The 20,289-nt window shown below is 46.2% G+C and overlaps 1 long non-coding RNA gene and 1 pseudogene across 2 annotated transcripts; both read right to left on the bottom strand.

Moving 5' to 3' along the window:
- Positions 1-13,203: 13,203 nt before the first annotated feature.
- Positions 13,204-14,048, bottom strand: LOC139784626 (uncharacterized; annotated as a pseudogene).
- Positions 14,049-17,095: 3,047 nt separating this feature from the next.
- Positions 17,096-19,034, bottom strand: LOC139784629 (uncharacterized). 2 transcript variants are annotated; one of them, XR_011721617.1, is made up of 4 exons: positions 18,961-19,034; positions 18,656-18,865; positions 18,473-18,570; positions 17,096-17,244 (listed from the first exon to the last, which is right to left on the bottom strand). It is a non-coding gene; the product is annotated as an uncharacterized lncRNA (long non-coding RNA). The 2 variants fall into 2 exon arrangements; XR_011721616.1 differs by lacking the exon at positions 17,096-17,244 and having other exon boundaries at positions 18,361-18,570.
- Positions 19,035-20,289: the final 1,255 nt, after the last annotated feature.

Raw genomic sequence — 20,289 nt, 5'->3', positions numbered from 1 at the left:
TTCGCACCAGCTGGTTTGACTCGTCCTCAACAAGCACGCCGATCCGGCTCGAAGGACCAGAAATTATGTTGGCGAATTTTTATGTTTTCCGGGCGTAACTCCGGTTCGCCAATTGGCGTAAGATGCCGGGTCGACCCCGACAGGGATCCGACGTGCGGTTTGAATGAGACACTTGATTTGGGAGGAATGCACAAATATCGTTTAATTGTCAGGTTAATACAAATGCTGGTTGCCGCGCTCTCATGTGAGCACGACACTCGGCGCGCACGTGATTCGATGAGCGCTGATCACGTGATACGAAAGTGTTCGTAGAGCGCGGAGGCGATGGCAATTAAAACGCGCAATGTAGCTTGCACGTGATGAACGCACTTGAGGCGTTATACAGCAGTCGCACTTGTTCGTAACACAAGACGCGAGAATGTTCACAAAAGTCGGCTCGATCACGATGATCGAGCGCACAATGGCGAGGCACGCAGGGTGACTTATACGCGAATGTTCACTGCTCGCGGAGGCGAGAGCGAATTGCAGCACGCACGAACGGCGCGATAATTAGCGGTGCTCTGACAGAGCAGTAAACTCGGATGCACGACGGTATACGACCTCGTGAACCGGAGTAACTTTTGCTACTGACCGCGAACTTTCGTGTTTCGGGAGCTTTCCTTTGCGCGACGCGTATCGACCAATCACCTGCGTTTCCGGGATCATGCGATCACGGCATGACAGGATCGATACGTGCCGCGAGAGACTTCGCGGTGAGGGTTGACGGGGGGAGCGGCGCGAAATCCCTTCGTTCGGAGGGCGACTGACGGATGGCGTTACCGGTACGGTATTGATCCGCGATCGCGAGAAAATTACGGAACAATAATTATATATGATTATATATAATTATATATGATCATATAGAGACAAAATTCATATATAACTGCATTATATATAATCATATATATTTATATATAATTATATATAATTTTTTTTTCCGGGTACGCACACATGACCTGCAGTATTATCTTATAATACTGAATTATATAATATTATGTAACGAATTTTTGAATTTAATATCTATAATATATATAAAAACGATTCAAATAAATTTTTAAATTTAGGATTAAATATCTGCAGCATATATAATGACTTGCGAATCTATATCTATACAGATATAGTGCTATATCTGGTTGTACATAGGATAAGATTAGTCACATTAATATATCTGGCTATATATGACACTATATATATCATATATAGTTGTATATAATGCTATATCTAGTTAGGTATATGTAGGATGCACTAATCATATATCATTATATCTGGCTTCACATACATTTATATACGATTAGATATGGTGCTATATCTGGTTGTATATAGCGCCAAATTAGTCACATTAATATATCTGGCTATATATTGGGACCGAGTAATAAATCACTCGTTTCCCAATTAAGCCGGGAATCACCCCTGGAGACGCCAGAAATGTTACACGGACAACCCAGGGTGCAGAGAGTGCAGAGGGAGCAAAGGGCAGCCACACCGGTGCCCATAGAGAGCAGCGAGACCTTGGCGGAGTTCGACAGCGGCCTTTGCGAGGCTGACAGCCAGGTCAACACGCAGAGATTCACGCTGGAGGCAGACGAGGAGGTACGCAGGTTGTTGGAGGTGGGCGAACAGCCCGCTGGACAGGCCGAACGGGAGGGAGTGCAGCCCATGACGGTCGAGGTGCAGGAAGAGCAGCCGGGAGCGACCGACTCGCAAGAGTACACGAGCCTCTAAAGCGTAGGACGCATAAAGTCCATTTTTTATATCCCATTTTTATATTCCATTTTTATATTCAATCTTATTTTTATACGCGAGACTTATCAGTAAGTTATTATTTTTATATTATTTTTATTTGCATGGTGCAAATACACACCAACGAGGTGTACACATTTTATTAAAAAATACGGCAGCAAGCCAGCGTGTTAAATACTAAGTTACACAAGTAGAAGCAACATACTTACACTCGATACACCACAGAGTACAAAAGCAACGTTTTATAATAAAGAAACAAGATTTACACCCAAGAACAGATATTTACTCCAATTACATATCCCATTCCTAAGGAAACCCGTCAAAAGAAATAAATGCCTCCAGAGAGGTTGAAGACAACAATATTAACAATTATATTCAGTTTATTTGCTACTTTAGTAATTTGCATTATCACATTGATATATTCATTCAAAGACAATTAGAGATGCCTTCAGATAAATTTTACGTAACAATAATTACATTCATATTAATACTATTTACAATTTTTATCATTTATATGATCCTGTTATTATATTCGGCAAAAGCCAGTTCAGAACCGTATTATTTACCATGAAATTCATAGAATTCCTAATTGATTCAGTCATAATATTTTTTCCAATAATTACCAATTTCCCTGACACAGACATGGTCATTACACTATACATATTGTTTACAATCTACATATTAATTTTAGGGATAGGAGTAGATCCTCGACTGATCCGCGAGTAACAGCCGAGCGACATGATTCATTTAACCATAAGTTTATATAATTCAAAGTAATTCCAGCCAGCGTCAATAATTCGACATATTTTATATATGATTCATTTAATTTAAGTAATATTCATACATTGATAACGAGCGGGACGAATTCCCGAGTATTTTATGAAGGTTCACATATTTCAGAGCGTTTCAAACATATACACTTTCTTTACACTTTACAGTACTAGCTACACTCACACAGGCATTGAGCCGATTGAAAAACGTAGAGATAATTTACACACGGGGGAGAAATCCCATTTAACTTGTTTTCAGTCATTTAATGACGATTCATTAAGATTTACAACATTAAATAAAAAAAATACGAGGCCTTTAGCCGATTCGGTGCACATGGTGCACACTTTCAGCACTTATTACATTTCACGTTGATAATTCGTAGAGTTCATTACAGAAAACGACCCATTTGGTCAATCAAAAGTCAAATACATTAATTTATAACATTTAGAGATATTTTGAACAGTTACACTTTGTTACACTATCTACACTCGACGACTTAGAATAAGCGTGCGAGACGAGCCAGCGAAGGACACTTACACTTTTGCAACACTTTCTACACTTTCTACACCTACATGTTAGATTTCAGCATACGAGACGAAGCACCGAAAGGTGCAACACTTTCTACACTTTCTACACTCGACGTCTTAGAATAAGCGTGCGAGATGAGCCAGCGACGGCATTACACTTTTGATACACTTTTTAGCACTTTAGGTGCAGATTTCATTAAATTCATTTGATTTTCAATATATTATTAACAATTACATTTTTCAGGATAGAGAAAAGCCAAATGGAATTATTCCAGGCAAAGATTTATTTGATATTTCATTTAACATTAATTGTATTCAGTTACACTTTCTTACACTTTTGTGAACTTTCTACACTTTTAGACGGCCTTTAGCCAATTTAACTATTTCATTGCGATTTTGATACGTTTATATTATTTCCTGTCGGTTTAAGAAGTTATTATTATATAATCATGCGTGCGGTAAATTTAAGCCGCGATATACTTACCTTTGATACTTACCGTTTATTACACCGACTCCGGTGATTAGATGAAACGATTCCATAGCGATCCCGGGTACCTGAAAAGAAAGAGGAGAATTTTACCTGTATACTTACCTGGTTTCATAGGATTCGTCTGTTGTGACGTTGAGAGTCACACGGTGCAAATCGAGTGACTTTTCATTCGCTTGCGCAAAGTTTGCCGTGCAGCGACGTGGTTGGTTCACGCGAGCGCGAAAGCCAATTCACGCCGTTGCACTTTAGTGTAGCATCTCTCGATAAGGTGCCGAGTCCCAAGAGCGACTCGGTGTGCGAAGTGCAGATGGAATCGTACCATCTACACCCCGAGGTACGAACAGCCAGTGCGATGGCTGCGCGCCTAAAATGTAGACTCAGCGCATGCGTGAGTCTAAGGTGGGAGAACTCGACCCGTTCCTCCCGGACAGTCTTTCGCGAGCTTTCGGTGCGTTAACACGTTCACGCGGTTACGCCTATTAATCGAATCCGGAAGTCTTATCCCGTTATCCGATAGCGTCAGTAGCGTGATTTATACATTTGTAGAGACAGTGAGTGCGTGATACGGGAAATCCTATTGCGCTTATTTTGATCATTACGATCCGTACATACGAGAATAGTGGCGGTTCGAGAACACTCGACGTAGTTTCACGCGATCGAGCGAACACGTGCGCGAGTAGAGATTGCTGTACGACCAGTATTAATAAATTGTTATTTGTTTATAATAAACAAGCAATTGTTGATTCGCGACCCCAGTGAACATCCTATCCAATATTACGTAAATTACGCTTCGCTTAACAAGGGCGTGGCCTTGAACACGTCCGCGACGTAGAAACGACAGCCATCTTGCTGAGAAGGAAGGATGGGGCAACGCAGTTGAACCAGATTTCTGTATTTAAGCCTGAAAATACAGTGGCGACCGTAAACACAGCCCAAGTAGTAAGTGGCTATATTTCAATTTTTTATAACTCCATTCGTTGTTCCGGTTACAATATGACTGCATATATAGTTGTATATAATGCTATATCTAGTTATATGTAGGGTGCACTACTCATATATCATTTTATCTGGCTTCACATACATTTATATACAATTAGATATGGTGCTATATCTGGTTGTACAAAGGACAAGATTAGTCACATTAATATATCCGGCTATATATGACTGCACATATAGTTGTATATAATACTATATCTAGTTATATGTCGGGTGCAATACTCACATATCATCATATCTGGCTTCACATACATTTATATACAATTATATCTGGTTGTATATAGCGCCAGATTAGTCACATTAATATATCTGGCTATATATGACTGCATATATAGTTGTATATAATACTATATCTAGTTATATGTAGAGTGCACTACTCACATATCATTATATCTGGCTTCACATAAAATTATATACATTTATATACAAGTAGATATGGTGCTATATCTGGTTGTATATGGGACCACTGATTGCACATGTGGCCATGTATAATTAGATATGACCCCATATAAAAACATATATAATTATATATAATTATATATATACCAGATATAATTATATATGATTATATCTAATCATTTTTTCCCGGGTATTTTAAAGGGAAAAGCATGAACCTGTGAAAGACACGTGGGAACCATCGCCGTCGGTATACAATAGCGGCGCCAGGAGTTCGCGGCACCAACATATCCCTCGAGAATTATTGGTCCAAACGACTTCGGAAAGACCCAAGGAACACGCCCATAAGGTCAGCACCAAGGTCCATTGAGTGCGCCAGGAGTTAGAGGCACCGACGTTTCCCTCGAGAATAGTTGGTCGGAACGTCTTCAAGGGGACCTCAGGAACACGCCTATAAGGTCGGCGTCAAGGTATATTGACTGCGCCAGGAGTTCGCGGCGCTGACATTTTCTCTGAGGAAGATGGGTTGGAACGGTATCAGAGCCACCCAAAAAACGAATCTATGAGGTCGGCGTCAACATACGTTGACTGCGCCAGGAGTTCGCGGCGCAGACATCATCTCCGAGGAAAGTGAGTCGGAACGTTAACAGAGCCATCCAAAAAACACGGCTATGAGGTCGGCGTCAACATTTGTTGATGGCGCCCGAAGTTGGCGGCACCAACGTCATCTCCGAGAACAATCGGTCGGAACGTGACTAGAGCTATCCAGGGAACACAGCCAGAGGGTCGGCGTCAACATCCGTTGACAGCGCCGGAAGTTAGCGGCACCAAGTTCCGCTCCTAGAATTTATGACGCAATCACTGCCAAGGTGACCTAGGAGAATCCACAGGAGGATCGGCGTCATCGGCGGGTGACAGGAAATTAAACCCCACAATTTCGCCGGGAAAAAGCGACGGGAACGCGAAGAGAAGCATCCCAGAAAAGGTGCGCAAGGGTCTACGGCGATGCCCGCGCAAGTTGCACTACTGCTAACCACCTGGGGAATCGGCATCAGGAGGCGAGTGGAAAAACCTCGCGGAACGTCGAGAAATTTCCGTAGATCGAACGTTCGAGAAGGAAATCACACCGCGAGCGCGTGATCGTGAGAACGTAAACACGTAGGCCCGCGCGTGAAAGCGGACAAACACGGCGACGGAACAATAGCGTGCGTCCGAGTGGGGATAGCGAGACAAAGCGGGGAGCGAAAGCGAACACCGTTTCTCGAGGCAGTCTCTCGAATATAGCGATAGCGAACACCATTTCTCGAGGCAGTCTCTCGAATATAGCGATAGCGAACGGACATATCTATGTGTTGTAGGTACAATCGGGAACACAGAATCTCTCGAATACGGCTATAGCGTGCGGACGTATCTGTACGTTGTATATTACAATCGGGAACTCCCGCGTATTGCGCGTTAAATACTCGTTTAACAATAACGAGCGGTACGTCGTTACCATTGTGAACAAAGTGTGTGCCATTAGGCGGAGTGTACTCGCGTGCGAAATTTTCATCTGTACAACTTGGATTGTGATATTGAATCGACGATCTGAAATAAAAGAATCATTAATTGTGAAACATAGTCTAAAGATTAATTAAACATACTTACCTTCTACTTACCTTGGCTGTCAGCGGCGATCCATCAATGTCCAACGTTGATCCGGTAAGCGATGAGGCGATGATCCGGGGAGGTTGATTCAGCAGCAGCGATGATCCATCCGAGGCAGGAACCTGAAACAGAGAAGAGTTAGAGTATTGTTAATGATCGAGACAAAACCTTTACATGACCTTCTCGGTAGTTCAAGGTCAAACTGAGTAGCGACCGTATGATAGGAAGACATATAGCGTGAATCGTGATCTCTAGTAGCATCGTTCGGTTACAAACCAACTCGGGAAACGTCGATTCCTCGTTTCTGAATTTGCTTGTTCAGTGCTCAGCACCTCGATCCCCAGTCCTCCCTTTGCATCGCATCCGCATGCGAGGCAGTGCTGTACGAGCGGCACGCTTTCGGCTGTGGGTGTCTGGAAAGAGGCAGTGCTGTACGAGCGGCACGCTTTCTCGCCGTAGCAACAGGGAGTCAACTGAGGTGTACCCCATTTTTCTATAAATATTTGCGTCATCAATTGACCAGAGACAAATGCCAAAATCGCGACAAGGAGGAATCAAACAACGCACCCGTATGCTGAACCGCCTTCTACATACCTCCCTTCTAAACCCAGTGTTGGGAGTCGAGTTCGAGTACGCGGAGGATCCCGATTACGAGGCATACTTTGTAACCAAACGATGCTACTTGAGAGCACGATTCACGCGATATGTCTTCCTATCATACGGTCGCTACTCAGTTTGACCTTGAACTACCGAGAAGGTCATGTAAAGGTTTCGTCTCGATCATTAACAATACTCTAACTCTTCTCTGTTTCAGGTTCCTGCCCTGGATGGATCATCGCCGCTGCTGGACTTCCCCGGATCATCGCCTTACCGCATACCGGATCAACGCTGGACAACGATGGATCATCGCCGATGGACAAGGTAAGTAGAAGGTAAGTATGTTTTAATTAACCTTGAGACTATGTTTTACAATTAACGATTCTTTTATTTCAGATCGTTAACTCAGTATTACAATGTGTTTCACAGTTGTATGTTCCGCACACGAGTGCCCTACGCCTAACGGCAAACAATCTACTCTCACTGGTAACTGTGTACCGCTCGCTATTGTTAAACGAGTATTTAACGCGCAACACGCGGGAGTGTGTAGATACGTCCGCACGCTACCGCTGTATTCGAGAGACTGCCTCGAGAAACGATGTTCGCTTCGCCTTCCCACCATGCCGCATCGCTCCCACTCTAGCACTTGTTATTCCCGGCTTATTGTGTCGGTTCGTGTTTACCCACGCTATCACGTGATTACCTCATTATCATCACGCGCTCGTTTCGTGTCTTACTTCTAGACTCTTCTACCCGTGGAAGCTTCTCGTCGTTTTCCGGTGGATTTCCACTCACCTCCTGGCGCCGATTCTCCAGGTCGATAGCGTCTGGTCGAGTTGCGCGGGCGTTGACGTGGACCCCTGCGCACCTACCCGGGGATGCTCCCCGTTACGTTCCCGGTGTCGTTCCTCGGCGAAGTCTTTTAGTTTTACCTCTTTGCGCTCGCCGACGACCCCTCTATCGCGTCTCTTATGTCGCCCTGGTGTTAGTTTTGTCGACTGCTCCAGGAGAAGACGTTGGTGCCGTCAATTCCCAACACGGTGGTTTTTGTTCGACGCCGACCTCATAGGCGTGTCACTTGGGTCGCCCTAGTCACGTATTTCAGGAGGAGCCGCCAACTTCTGGCACCGTTGACTCCCGTTGACGCCGACCTCATAGGTGTGTCTCTAGGACAGCTCTGATCACCTTTTCGTCATTTATTCCTGGAGAAAGCGTTGGTGCCGCCAACTCCTGGCACTGTCACTTGTGGTTGACGCCGACCTTATAGGCGTGTTCCTGGGATGGCCCTGAGCCCTTCTATGTACTTTGTTCCAGGAGACGGTGCTGATGCCGCGAACTCCTGGCCTCTTGCGTCGAGGATGACGCCGACCTTACAAACGTGTTCCTCGGATCATTCTGAAGACCTTTATATGGGTTACTCCAGGAGAAGATGCTGGTGCCGTAAACTCCTGGCCCCTTGGTTCGAGGATGACGCCGACCTTATAGGTGGGTTTCTCTGATGACCTTTAGAACCCTTGTTCCCGAAGAAGTCGTCGGTGCCGCCAACTCCCGGCACCGTTAACTCAGGATGACGCCAATCGTATAGGCGTGTATATCGAGTGCCGCGCAATGTATTTCTAACGTCTATTCCAGGCGAGGACGTCGGTGCCTCGAACTCCTGGCCCCGCAACACTACGTTGAAGCCGCTTTTACGGGCGTGTGTATCGGGTGACGCTATTCGCCATTACATCACTGATTCCTGGAGATTTTCACGGTTCTTGTTTATAGAAAAAGTATCTTAATATAAAATTTTCACATTTGGACTTTGCGTCGCAATATCTCCGCTCCTAGGGCACGTAGCGGAAAAATAAAAACACGTACCCCCCCTCCTATCCCCAAATCGACCCCAAGCTATCGATCAAGCCTACTTAGAACTTGATCCGTTCACTCGTTATCGAGATCTCAACATCTCGAGTACTCGCAAATCGTCGCGTCGCGTAAAAGAGTCACGGTCGGTCTCGCTCCGCGTGTACTTGGCGCGAGACACTGCCGTGTCTCTTGATTACGCACGCCATTCGCGCCGATTCGCGTGCGTTTCGGGAAAGGAAACGATTATTATTCTCATCGCAAGAACCGTACAAACCAAACATAAAATTGAATCGGCATGAACTAAATGAAAAGTCTTTATTGTGCTACCCTTGTGGGCGCGGAATAATCATCTTAATATTACCCTTAACCTATTCCTTATCTTATTTGTTATGTCCTAATTACCCATCACCGAATAAAATGTATGACTTATGGGCCAAAACTTGTCTTTTCGTTGATCAATAGAATTAAAAACTTTGAAAGCAAAATAAATCGGCTTCATTAACCCCGTCCTCCTTGATAATTAAAACAAAACAATTGTAACGATGCACCCCAAAAAATGCATCGTTCCGGCATAACACCCCGCCGAGGCCGCCCGGCCGACCACCCGCAGGACGAAGACAGGGCACGTTGTGCCCACATCATTTTTAACGCTTAGCATATAACGTTAGGAAGTCCGCGAACGGGCTTACCGCGGCAACCGCCTCGACGCACCGAGTGGTGCCGAAGGCGGCCGAAGACCGCCGAGCGCGATCGCGGCGTCGGGACGCCGTCACTCCCGACCGTTCCGCCGCACCATTCCGGCGCTCGTGATTGCCGCCGCTATCCCCGCCACTCTGTAACGCCGCCGCGACGCCTATATAACGCGAGCATTTTTAACACAGCGCGATTTCCTGATCAACGTTCCGACCGACCGCACCGATCCTGAATTCCCGCATCTCTCTAGCAAGTCAGAACGAGGGTAGAGCGCCTCCGGCATTTTCTGTCTTCGCCGAGTGATTCTCGATAGACGACCAGCTTTCTTCCACAACGAGCCCGCTAGTCAAAACGAAGGTAGAGCGCCTCCGGCACTCTCTGTCTTCGCCGAGCGATTCTCGATAGACGATCAGCTTTCTTACACCACGCACCCGCTAGTCAGAACGAAGGTAGAGAACCTCTGGCATACTCTATCTTCACCGAGCGCTTCTCGATACACGACCGGCTTCCTTGCACACGGAGTTATCCGAACGGGGGCAGAGCGCTTCTCTGCCTTCACCGAGCGCTTCTCACCGAATACCGCCCCGTCTCTAGACGCTTGTAGCCTGCCGCGGGGGTAGAGCCCCGTACTCTGCCTTCACCGAGTGCTTCTCGGTGGCCAGACTCGCGCCAGAATTATCCTGCCGCCTAACGCGCCGAATTACAGCGATCTCGTCGCCGTATCCGCGCCCGTGCGCACCGCGCTTTACTTCGCGCCACCCGCGACAAGCCGATCGCCCGTCACGATCGCAACACACGTGCATCCGGCCGCTAGTGCCACCCCGCGAGCATTGTCACTCTGTTCTTCTCGCGCGCACCGCGTGCGCCCTGACTCTGTGTCCTGCGCTCATCGCACCGTTGTGCATACCGCGACTGTTGAACTGTATTCTCGACCCGTTGTAAATATCGCGACCGTTCATTATAGAATAAACTCTGTTACGTTATTGCTAACCACGATACACTTCATTTTGCCAAACCTCGCCTCGCGTCCGTTCCTCCGCACCTCCTTCGAACCCAGCCCAGCCGCGAGCTAGATCCGCGTTTCGAAGCAAGGTTGTTTTATGGCGCCCGAACAGGGACCTGACCGTAAGAAACGGACCCAGGAAACCGGCAAAATGAAGGAGTATTTCTATAGACTAAATAAGACCGACTTGATAACCGAACTAAACTCACTCGGACTCGACACCGAGGGCAATCTCGACGATCTACGCCGCCGATTAAATCGATTTATCGACGCCCATCCCGAGCAGTTCCAGGCGAACGCGTCCGATGCCCCCCCGCTAACTCTGACCGTGCCCACCGGAATACCGACGAACGCGTCCGACGCCCCCCCAATAACGCTGACCGTACCCACCGGAATACCGGCATCCCCCGTAACGATAATTCCGGCCGACCGCCCGATGGACCCCGTTCCCCCCACCACCCAGATAATGAATCAAATGTGAAAATGGGGCCTCCACTTCGACGGGAAGGACCCATGGGCATTCTTAGAACGGATCGACGAGCTTCGCGCCGCGTACGAATTCTACGATGACCACTGGCTCCGCGGGCTGCCCGAACTCCTAAAAGGGGACGCCCTCCTGTGGTACCGTAACAACCGCGACGGATGGTTGACCTGGGGGATTTTATCGCCGATTTTAAAGAAACATTCCTGCCGCGACGATACCGACTGCAACTGGTAAATGAAATCCGCAACCGCGTACAGAAAGACGGGGAACCATATGTGAAATACGCGACACAAATGTTGACCCTCATGCGTAGGGCAGGGGGCTACTCGACCGAAGAGCAGGTCGAGCAGCTCTACGAAAGCATGCATCCCAATTATCAGAACCGTATCTGGCGAAGCGACGTCCGCAGCTCCCGGGAACTGCAGCAACGAGCAGGCGAGTTCGAACGATTGCAGCAGAATCGTAAAAAGCGCACCGTCGCGAAAAGCACCACCACCGACCCCCCGGTCACCGCCGCCGTGTACAGGGTGCTTCCGCAACATACACATCAGTATGACGGGTTGCCCATTCGAGCAGGCGCGCATGGTCGTTCACAATTGCGTTGACTTCGGTGCATCACCTATAATCACTCGCATATCTTTTTTACAATAAAATGAACTTTGTAGCGCCCGAAGTTGCAATACAATTGTGACGGATTTCCGTAGCAGTAACGTTAAAACAGAAGTTGAGATGACAATACAGGTTATAAAATAAATTTTATTAAGAAAACGAAAGACATCTTTTCTCTTACAAAAAAAGCTCGTACCACAGTCCATCATAATTATTATATATTATAATTTTATTACTTAAATTATTTTTTGCACACAATGTTTATGCACAGGACAAAAGTCAGCAATTAGCATATGTGTGCAAATTTAAATTATAAGTCGGCTAATAAATTTCATTCAATGTAAGTTTAAATAATGGCATAAATCACCATTAACAAATCTTACAATATTTATTTTGTTACATTAATAAATAATTTATCATTAAATTGATAATTAATTTAATATATCAATACTAATAAGCATTATATAATTCTTTATATAAATGATGCTGCTGCATCTTAAAAATCTTAATCTTAATCTCATAAACAAGAGGTTTATTAGTATAAAATACACATTTTAAATATGATGCTAATGAATAGTTTATATAAGGCAAATTATCATAATATTTAATGAATACTTTTCAGTAATAAATTCCTTGTAGATTTATATGAGATTCAGTAGCATTATTTACATAAAGATGCTTATTAGCATCAGTATATTAAATTAATTATTAATGTTAATGATGAAATATTAATATTTTGAAATAAATGTTGTTAGACATAAGATCCGCTGATAATCGTTTTCCCAGCTTTCTTCGTAAGAGAAAAAAATAAGGCATCCCTCGTTTGTCACGTTTACTTTATAAAATGTATTTTTATACCTTGTCACTTTGGCTTCTGTTTTAACCGATCAATGTTGAAGTCTATTAAAATTGAATGTTTTGCATAATTTAAGTGAATGTCTCGTATTTTGATGGAAATTTGTCGAAAGCGCAGAGATTATTAAACAAATCATCAGTAATCAGTAATATAAATATTAAGATTCGAAGTGTAGGCTTCTTATGGAATAACCAAGTATAGATAGCGGGCTAAATAAAAGCCAGGCGCGGTTGGTGGTGCGCGAATATTATAATAATTAATTTTAACATATAATTTTTCCAACAAAAATTTGTTTAAATATAGCCAGTTATACAGCTTCTGAAAGTTAAATTAATCGGGGCGAGGGAAGGAATTTTACTACTCCAATGAATTTGTGTTGGAAAAATTATGTGCTAAAATTAATTATTATAATATTCGCGCACCACCAACCGCGTCTTGTTTTTATTTAGCCCGCTATCTATACTTGATAAATATATTAAGTATGATAAGATAACTCGATAACTTTATTAATATTAAAAAAATTTCGATATTATTAATATTAGAGATAGTCAATAACTTTATTAGTATTTATATAATAACTTTATTGATATAACATTAATATAATCATCATATTTGTATTTTATCTTTACAGAAGATTATAGAAGGTGTTCAAAATAACCTCCATTTTCTTCCGCACATAACGCGATTCTCCGCATTATGCTTTCTCGCACTTTCGATAACATTACGGGTGTAATTTCTTGACAGGCTGCTTCTATTTTTTGTATAAACTCGTTTCTACAAGGTGGCAATGTCTCATAAACCTGATCTAGTATGTAACCCCATACAAAAAAATCCATAGGTGTTAGGTCAGGAGAGCGTGGGGGCCATTCATGCAGAGTGCTATGGATGCCTATCCATCTGTTAGGAAATCTTTGATTTAGTATATTACGAGCGAGAAGGGATGTATGAGCAGAATGGCCATCTTGTTGAAAGATAATATTTTGTAATACAGCCAATGGAACATCTTCTAATAAATTAGGTAGTGTTTTCTCCAGGAAAGCGGAATAAACTTCTGCTGTGACGTTAATATTTTCCGGAAAGAAATACGGCCCGATAACTTGATTATCTAAAATTCCCATTCAGACATTAATATGGAATTGGCCCTGGATGTGTGTTTCTTTTCAGCAATGAGGATTTTCCTCCGCATAATGATGTTCATTATGTCTGTTTATGCGCCCATCACTGCGGAAAGTGCATTCTGACAAAAAACTGTCACCCGCCGCCGGGAAACGAAACCGGGACCGCGGAAACGCCGGCCGCCCCCCGATCCTCCCCGTAAGATTCACGCCCCGGCCGCAACTCAAAACGCGCATCCGCGACCGCCCGCTAGAGGCCCTACTAGACACTGGCTCCGATATATTGTTTGTCAACGAGCACACCGCCCAGCTCGCCCAAACCCTCGGCTTCCCCGTAACACCGGACGAAGGGCAAGTCCAGCTAGCCAACGGGCAACTAATAACGCTGCCCGGCCGCGTCCGATTGCCGATTCAGACCGCCGGCAAAACCGTCTGGCACTCGTTTACGATTATGCCAAACCTGAAAAACGCAATGTTACTCGGGGTGGATTTTTGGGCCAAGCTAGGCCACGCCATTCCCGCGCCGGATACCACGAGTCACCGCAGCCAGACACCCGCCACCGCGATGACCGAGGGCATCGCCCCGCAAACCCCGACCGAAGAGGAGAGGCTCCGAGCGTTCCTCGCGGAAGAGCTCCCCCTCTTCGACCAGATAACCGGGCCAACCGACAAAACTGCCCACCATATCCGCGTCAAAACGAACATCGAGCCGATTAAGCAGCGGTACCGACCGCGCAATCCGGCCATGCAGGCCATCATTAACGCCGAGGTCGAGAAAATGGAACGGGAGGGGGTGATCGAGCGCTCAAGGAGCGCATGGAGTTCCCCGGTCGTCGTGGTGTGAAAAAAAGACGGGAGCCACCGATTTTGCATCGATTTTCGACGGGTTAACGACGCAACCGAGACCGACGCCTACCCTCTCCCCCAAATCACCGCGACGCTCGACAAATTACGAGGGGCGAAATACCTGACTACGCTCGACCTTAAGAGCGGGTACTGGCAGGTCCCCCTCACCCCGGCAAGCCGACCGATCACCGCATTCACCGTACCCGGGAAGGGGCTCTTCCACTTCAAAGTCATGCCCTTCGGTTTACATTCCGCCCCCGCGACGTTCCAGCGGCTACTAGATACCGTGCTCGGGCCGGAACTCGAACCACACGTGTTCGTGTATCTCGACGATATAATTATAATCACGAAAACGTTCGAGGAACACCTCCGCGGGAAAAGGTAATCGCATACGCGAGTCGCACGTTGAACCAGGCCGAACGAAACTATAGCGCGACCGAGCTCGAATGCCTAGCGGTAATCTGGGGAATCCGCCGGATGCGCGAATACCTCGAGGGATACCCCTTCACCGTCCTCACCGATCACCAGTCCCTACGGTGGCTGCAAAAGTTGGACACCCCGACCGGCAGGCTAGGCCGATGGGCATTCGAGCTCCAACAACACGATCTCGAGATTAAATACCGGAAGGGAGCCCTCAACCGAGTCGCGGACGCCTTATCGCGTCAACCCACCACCGCCGCCGTCACAACACCGCCCCGCTGTTCGTGGTACCGCCGAATGTTACGGGCCGCGCAAGAAAACCCCTGGGACCACCCCGACTACGACATCCGAGACGGATAGTTGTACCGACACGTACTGCATGATTTAAACTTTAACGAGACCCCGCCCGAAAATCAGTGGAAGGCATGCGTGGCCAAAGAACAGCGCACCGAAATCCTCCGCCAGAACCACGACGCTCCCACCGCCGGTCATCTCGGGATCGCGAAGACAATAGCGCGCATCGCCCGGATATATTACTGGCCCGGCATGTTCCGGGAAATCGCGAACTACGTCCGAAATTGCCCCCGGTGCCTAGGACACAAGGTCGCGCAAACCCGACCGGCGGGAACGCTGCACGCCACCTCCGTCACCCGCCCATGGCAGCAAGTCACACTCGACTTAATCGGACCGCTGCCACGATCAAAACAGGGCCACACGTGGCTCTTGACGATGCAGGACCGCTTCTCTAAATGGCTAGAGATGCGGCCCCTGCGTCGCGCCACCGCTTCCGCCGTGACCACGCACATCGCCGAAGCGATTGTATTCCGCCACGGCTGCCCAGACTCGATCTTATCCGATAACGGTACGCAGCTCCGTTCCGGCAAATTGGAAAAGATGCTCGCCGCGCATAACATACGACACGTATACGCGCCGGTCCACGCGCCGCATTGCAATCCGGTCGAGCGTACGAACCGGGTTGAAAAGACAATGATATCCCAGTATGTCGACCGGAATCACTGTAATTGGGATGAGCGCATCCCCGAGCTTCAATTCGCATACAATACCGCCCACCACGAAGCCACGGGCTATACCCCCGCGTACCTCATCTTCGGCCGCGAACCGACCTCCCCACTCAATCCGGACACCGCCCCGAATACCGCGGCCGCCCCGCCTGACGAAACGCGACGTCACCTCGAGGAAGCCTACGAACTTGTGCGGATACATTTGGCGAGCGCTTTCCAGAGGCAAGAAAAATATTACAACCTACGACGCCGTCAATGGGCACCGAAAGTCGGGGAGTGGGTATGGAAACGCGAATACCCGCTCTCCAACAAAGCCGCCGCGTTTAACGCAAAGCTCGCGCCAAAGTTCCGCGGGCCCCTCGAGGTGCGCCAAATAATATCGCCGGTAATCGTCGATCTACGCGACATGAAATCGGCCCCCCCCTGCGACCGAAAAAACCGACAGCGAAAGCGACGCCGAAACCGACGCCGGCGAAAACAGCGACGTCGATAACGAGGATAACAACGACGGGACAAATCCGGAGGACAACGACGAAGCCGACTAATTGCCCCACTCCGGAATATCATCCCTAAGAGCAAAAAGTCGACTTTAAGTCGACTTGAAGTCGACTTCTACCGAAACTGACTTGGCAGAGAAGTCGACATTTTTAAGGACAAAAGTCGACTTGAAGTCGACTTGAAGTCGGCGAATGTCGCAAAAACCACCGACTTAAAGTCGACTTCCCGTCATGATGAAAAGTCGACTTTCCGTCATGACGAAAAGTCGACTTCCCGCCAACTTTTAAAGTCGATAAAATAAACCGCCGCGTACGTCTGGAGGTCGATTGTGTATCTTGAAACGAGGTAAAAATGACAAAAGTTAACAGATTTTACTTGATTATGATAAATAAAATCATAGATACGCTAATAAATTTTCTCACTTTTGTAATTTTTACCTCATTTTTTCAAGATACGTAATCGACCCCTTGCTGGAGGGCTAGAACTGATGCATTTCGATTTTTTTCATATATAAAATAATTTAATTATCTAAAAAACTGTATAATTACAATCCTAATGTTTTATTCTTAATTACAAAGGCGGCCATATCTGTGCCACTTCTGCGTGCGCGGATTCCGGCAGCCACTTCTGGTAAGCTAACAACAGAACTAAAATTAAAACATTTCAGCGTTAATCGCGAAACAATATGCAAAATTAGCTATATAAATAAATATATATATTGTATATATATATATATATATATATATATATATAATTATCATAATGTTGTAAATATATAATAATATTGTTATATATACAGGGTGCCCAGGACCTCATCGACAAACTTTGAGGAATGATAGGTCACACAGAGGGGATCATTTTTTGTTAAGGAACATATGGTCGCTGAGACGCGTCCTTAAGGAGCTATGCATCCGAAAAGTCAGATTTCCGGTAAAATGTTTTGAACAAATAAAATTTATTTTTTCTTGCATGTTCTGACAATTTACAATAATAGCTGTTCAAATTGCCTGCCCTGTACCTCATTACATTGTTGACACCTTCGCAGCATTGATTGTCCAACTCTGTCGAGTATGGCAGGGTTGTTTCGGATCAATGCTGCGAAGGTGTCAACAATGTAATGAGGTACAGGGCAGGCAATTTGAACAGCTATTATTGTAAATTGTCAGAACATGCAAGAAAATATAAATTTTATTTGTTCAAAACATTTTACCGGAGATCTGACTTTTCGGATGCATAGCTCCTTAAGGACGCGTCAGCGACCATATGTTCCTTAACAAAAAATGATCCCCTCTGTGTGACCTATCATTCCTCAAAGTTTGTCGGTGAAATTCTGGGACACCCTGTATATATATATAATATTATAAATATATAATATTCATAGACTTTTATACTAGACCACTAACATCTATGGACGCACTGCCGAAAAGCTGATGCGAGTGCGAGATGCAAGTGGTAGTGAAGGGTGCGGCCATATTGAATTAAGTCACTATCGGGTGTTCAGTTGCTCATGATGTGCGTTTATCTGCATTCGTTATTATAGTACATAACGAAGCAGGCGAATGTTTTTGTGTTAAATATTGGTACATGTTATCAATAAGTTTGTAATTCATGCCTTCGACGTGTAGCGTACTTGGATGCCGAAATCGAACCACTACTCCTGTAGTATTAAACCCTTTCTTTTGAACATTCTGTATATGCCAGACTATTGTATAGAAATCTTGTAGAAAACCACTTGTATAGAATCTGTAGTATAGTATATCTTGACTAAAATCAACATGGCGGCAAGCATCACGGCCGAGATGCCTGTCAGCGGTCTAGTATTGTATAGAAGTCTATGATAATATCTAAATATTATTTTATAAATTAAAATCTCACATTTTTTATCCGAACCCCAGATTTCTAGCAGTTTGTCTTTGGACACGACTCCCTGCGACTGCAGCGTTTGTACTATTGCTTGAGTGCGTGGTATCAACCTGAAAAAATCATATAATGAATGAATTGATATAATTTATTCGATGAATCAACGTGAAATCGAAAGGAGATAGAATAACGATTTACCTGGCCCATGACTTGGTGATGCTCCCAGGTGTCGTCAGCAGCGACGGGACCAATCGTTTCAGCTAGGGCACACTTGACCCTTCAAGAAGAAATACACGAACCACTTGACACCGTCCACGGATGCTCTATACCCATCGATGGTAGTGCCCATCCGCCTTTCCGAATGTACCAGACACGCGGCAAATGATCTTCCCAGTTCCTTGATTATATCTATAAATGAGAATAATATTCGATCATAATGAAGATTAATATCTTTATAAATAAGTAAAAAAAACATTATAAAGCAAGAATTGTGATAAAAATACCTTGGCGGTGGATCAACCAATGCAATGGTTCACTAAGATGGCATAACATGGGAGCGAATTTCGGCAATCATTCGGGTTCTATCGCCGTGACACCTCTCATGTACATCTTATGAACGCACGAAGAATGCATGAACACAGGTTCCTCCATTTCTGGTGTTCTGAAAGATGGTTCAGAATGGAGAGCTGTCGCATTCAATAGGTCTTAATTGTCGATGATAATTAATAACACACCATACCTAACCTGTAAGCATATGTTTCCACTTGGCCTTATCCTGATCCTCTTTTACCTCGTCGGGCGAAAACTTTCTCGCGACTTGATCCGCCATACCTGCAAGAACTATCTGGCGCAGCAATTTCGCTTCCATGTCGGTTGGTAACGGCATTATTCTGTAACAATTCCTCGCACTCGCGTAAGCTCTGCTCCTCCAGCCTCCTCGAGAGGCCGCCATATTGATGAATGCATGACGCGCCGCTTGACTGTTTTCCGTCTTTTTATAAGTCGACTATTTAGAAGTCGACTTTCCGTCATTTTTAGAAGTAGACTAAAAGTCGACTTATAAAAGTCAACTTGCCGTCGACTTTCCGTCAACTGTGCTCTTAGGGATGGTATTAACAATACAATAAATACCGACACCGAGAAAAAGAGCTCACAGACGAGCCATGAAAACCGATCCAAGCAAGTCGAGCATCGAGAGCGATATCCTCGCCGAGATAGAGAAGATCCCAGCAGAGCCGGTGGAATACGACCCGGCCCACCCAGGATTCGGCACGACCTGGACGAGGCTCTTTGCCCCGGGCTCTGCCACCGCCGCCGCCGCCACCGCCGCCGTCGCTAAACCCGCAGTCGCACCGCCAACCCGTAAACCTGTGCCGACGATCGGCTGCGCGGTGCAGCGTTCGGACGGACAGCAACGGCGAAAGATGGAGTGGCTCACCACCCCGCCACCTCCACTAAGCCGGAAGAAGCCGCTACCCACGATCAAGAGTATCCAGAAGACCAACCTGAAACTCACGGTCTTACCCGGTTGTCCAATAACCGAGGCCCTGGCACCGCCACCGGCACCGGCCAACAACCCGCCGGCCGCAACGAGCCCTCCGCCGCTTTCAACGACCGGCACGACAACACCACCGCCGGAACCAGTCACGGCAAGGGACCCCGCGCCCCCTCCGCCGCGACCAGCACCGGCCGACACACGACCCCGACGGGCAGAGGGATCGCAGCCACCACCCCCGATCCCGGTAGAGGTGGAAGACGGGCATTTTATTTGGGTGCCGCATTTTCACGCCCACGTGTCGCGCCAGCACAAGATGCGATCCCGGGGAAAGAGA

Source organism: Temnothorax nylanderi, unplaced genomic scaffold, assembly GCF_030848795.1.
Source record: "Temnothorax nylanderi isolate EJ_2023f unplaced genomic scaffold, tnyl_v1.0 TNYL_tig0651_pilon, whole genome shotgun sequence".
Classification (NCBI taxonomy): domain Eukaryota; kingdom Metazoa; phylum Arthropoda; class Insecta; order Hymenoptera; family Formicidae; genus Temnothorax; species Temnothorax nylanderi.
The sequence above is the reverse complement of the archived record's forward strand: the minus strand, read 5'-3'. Positions and strand labels throughout refer to the sequence as shown.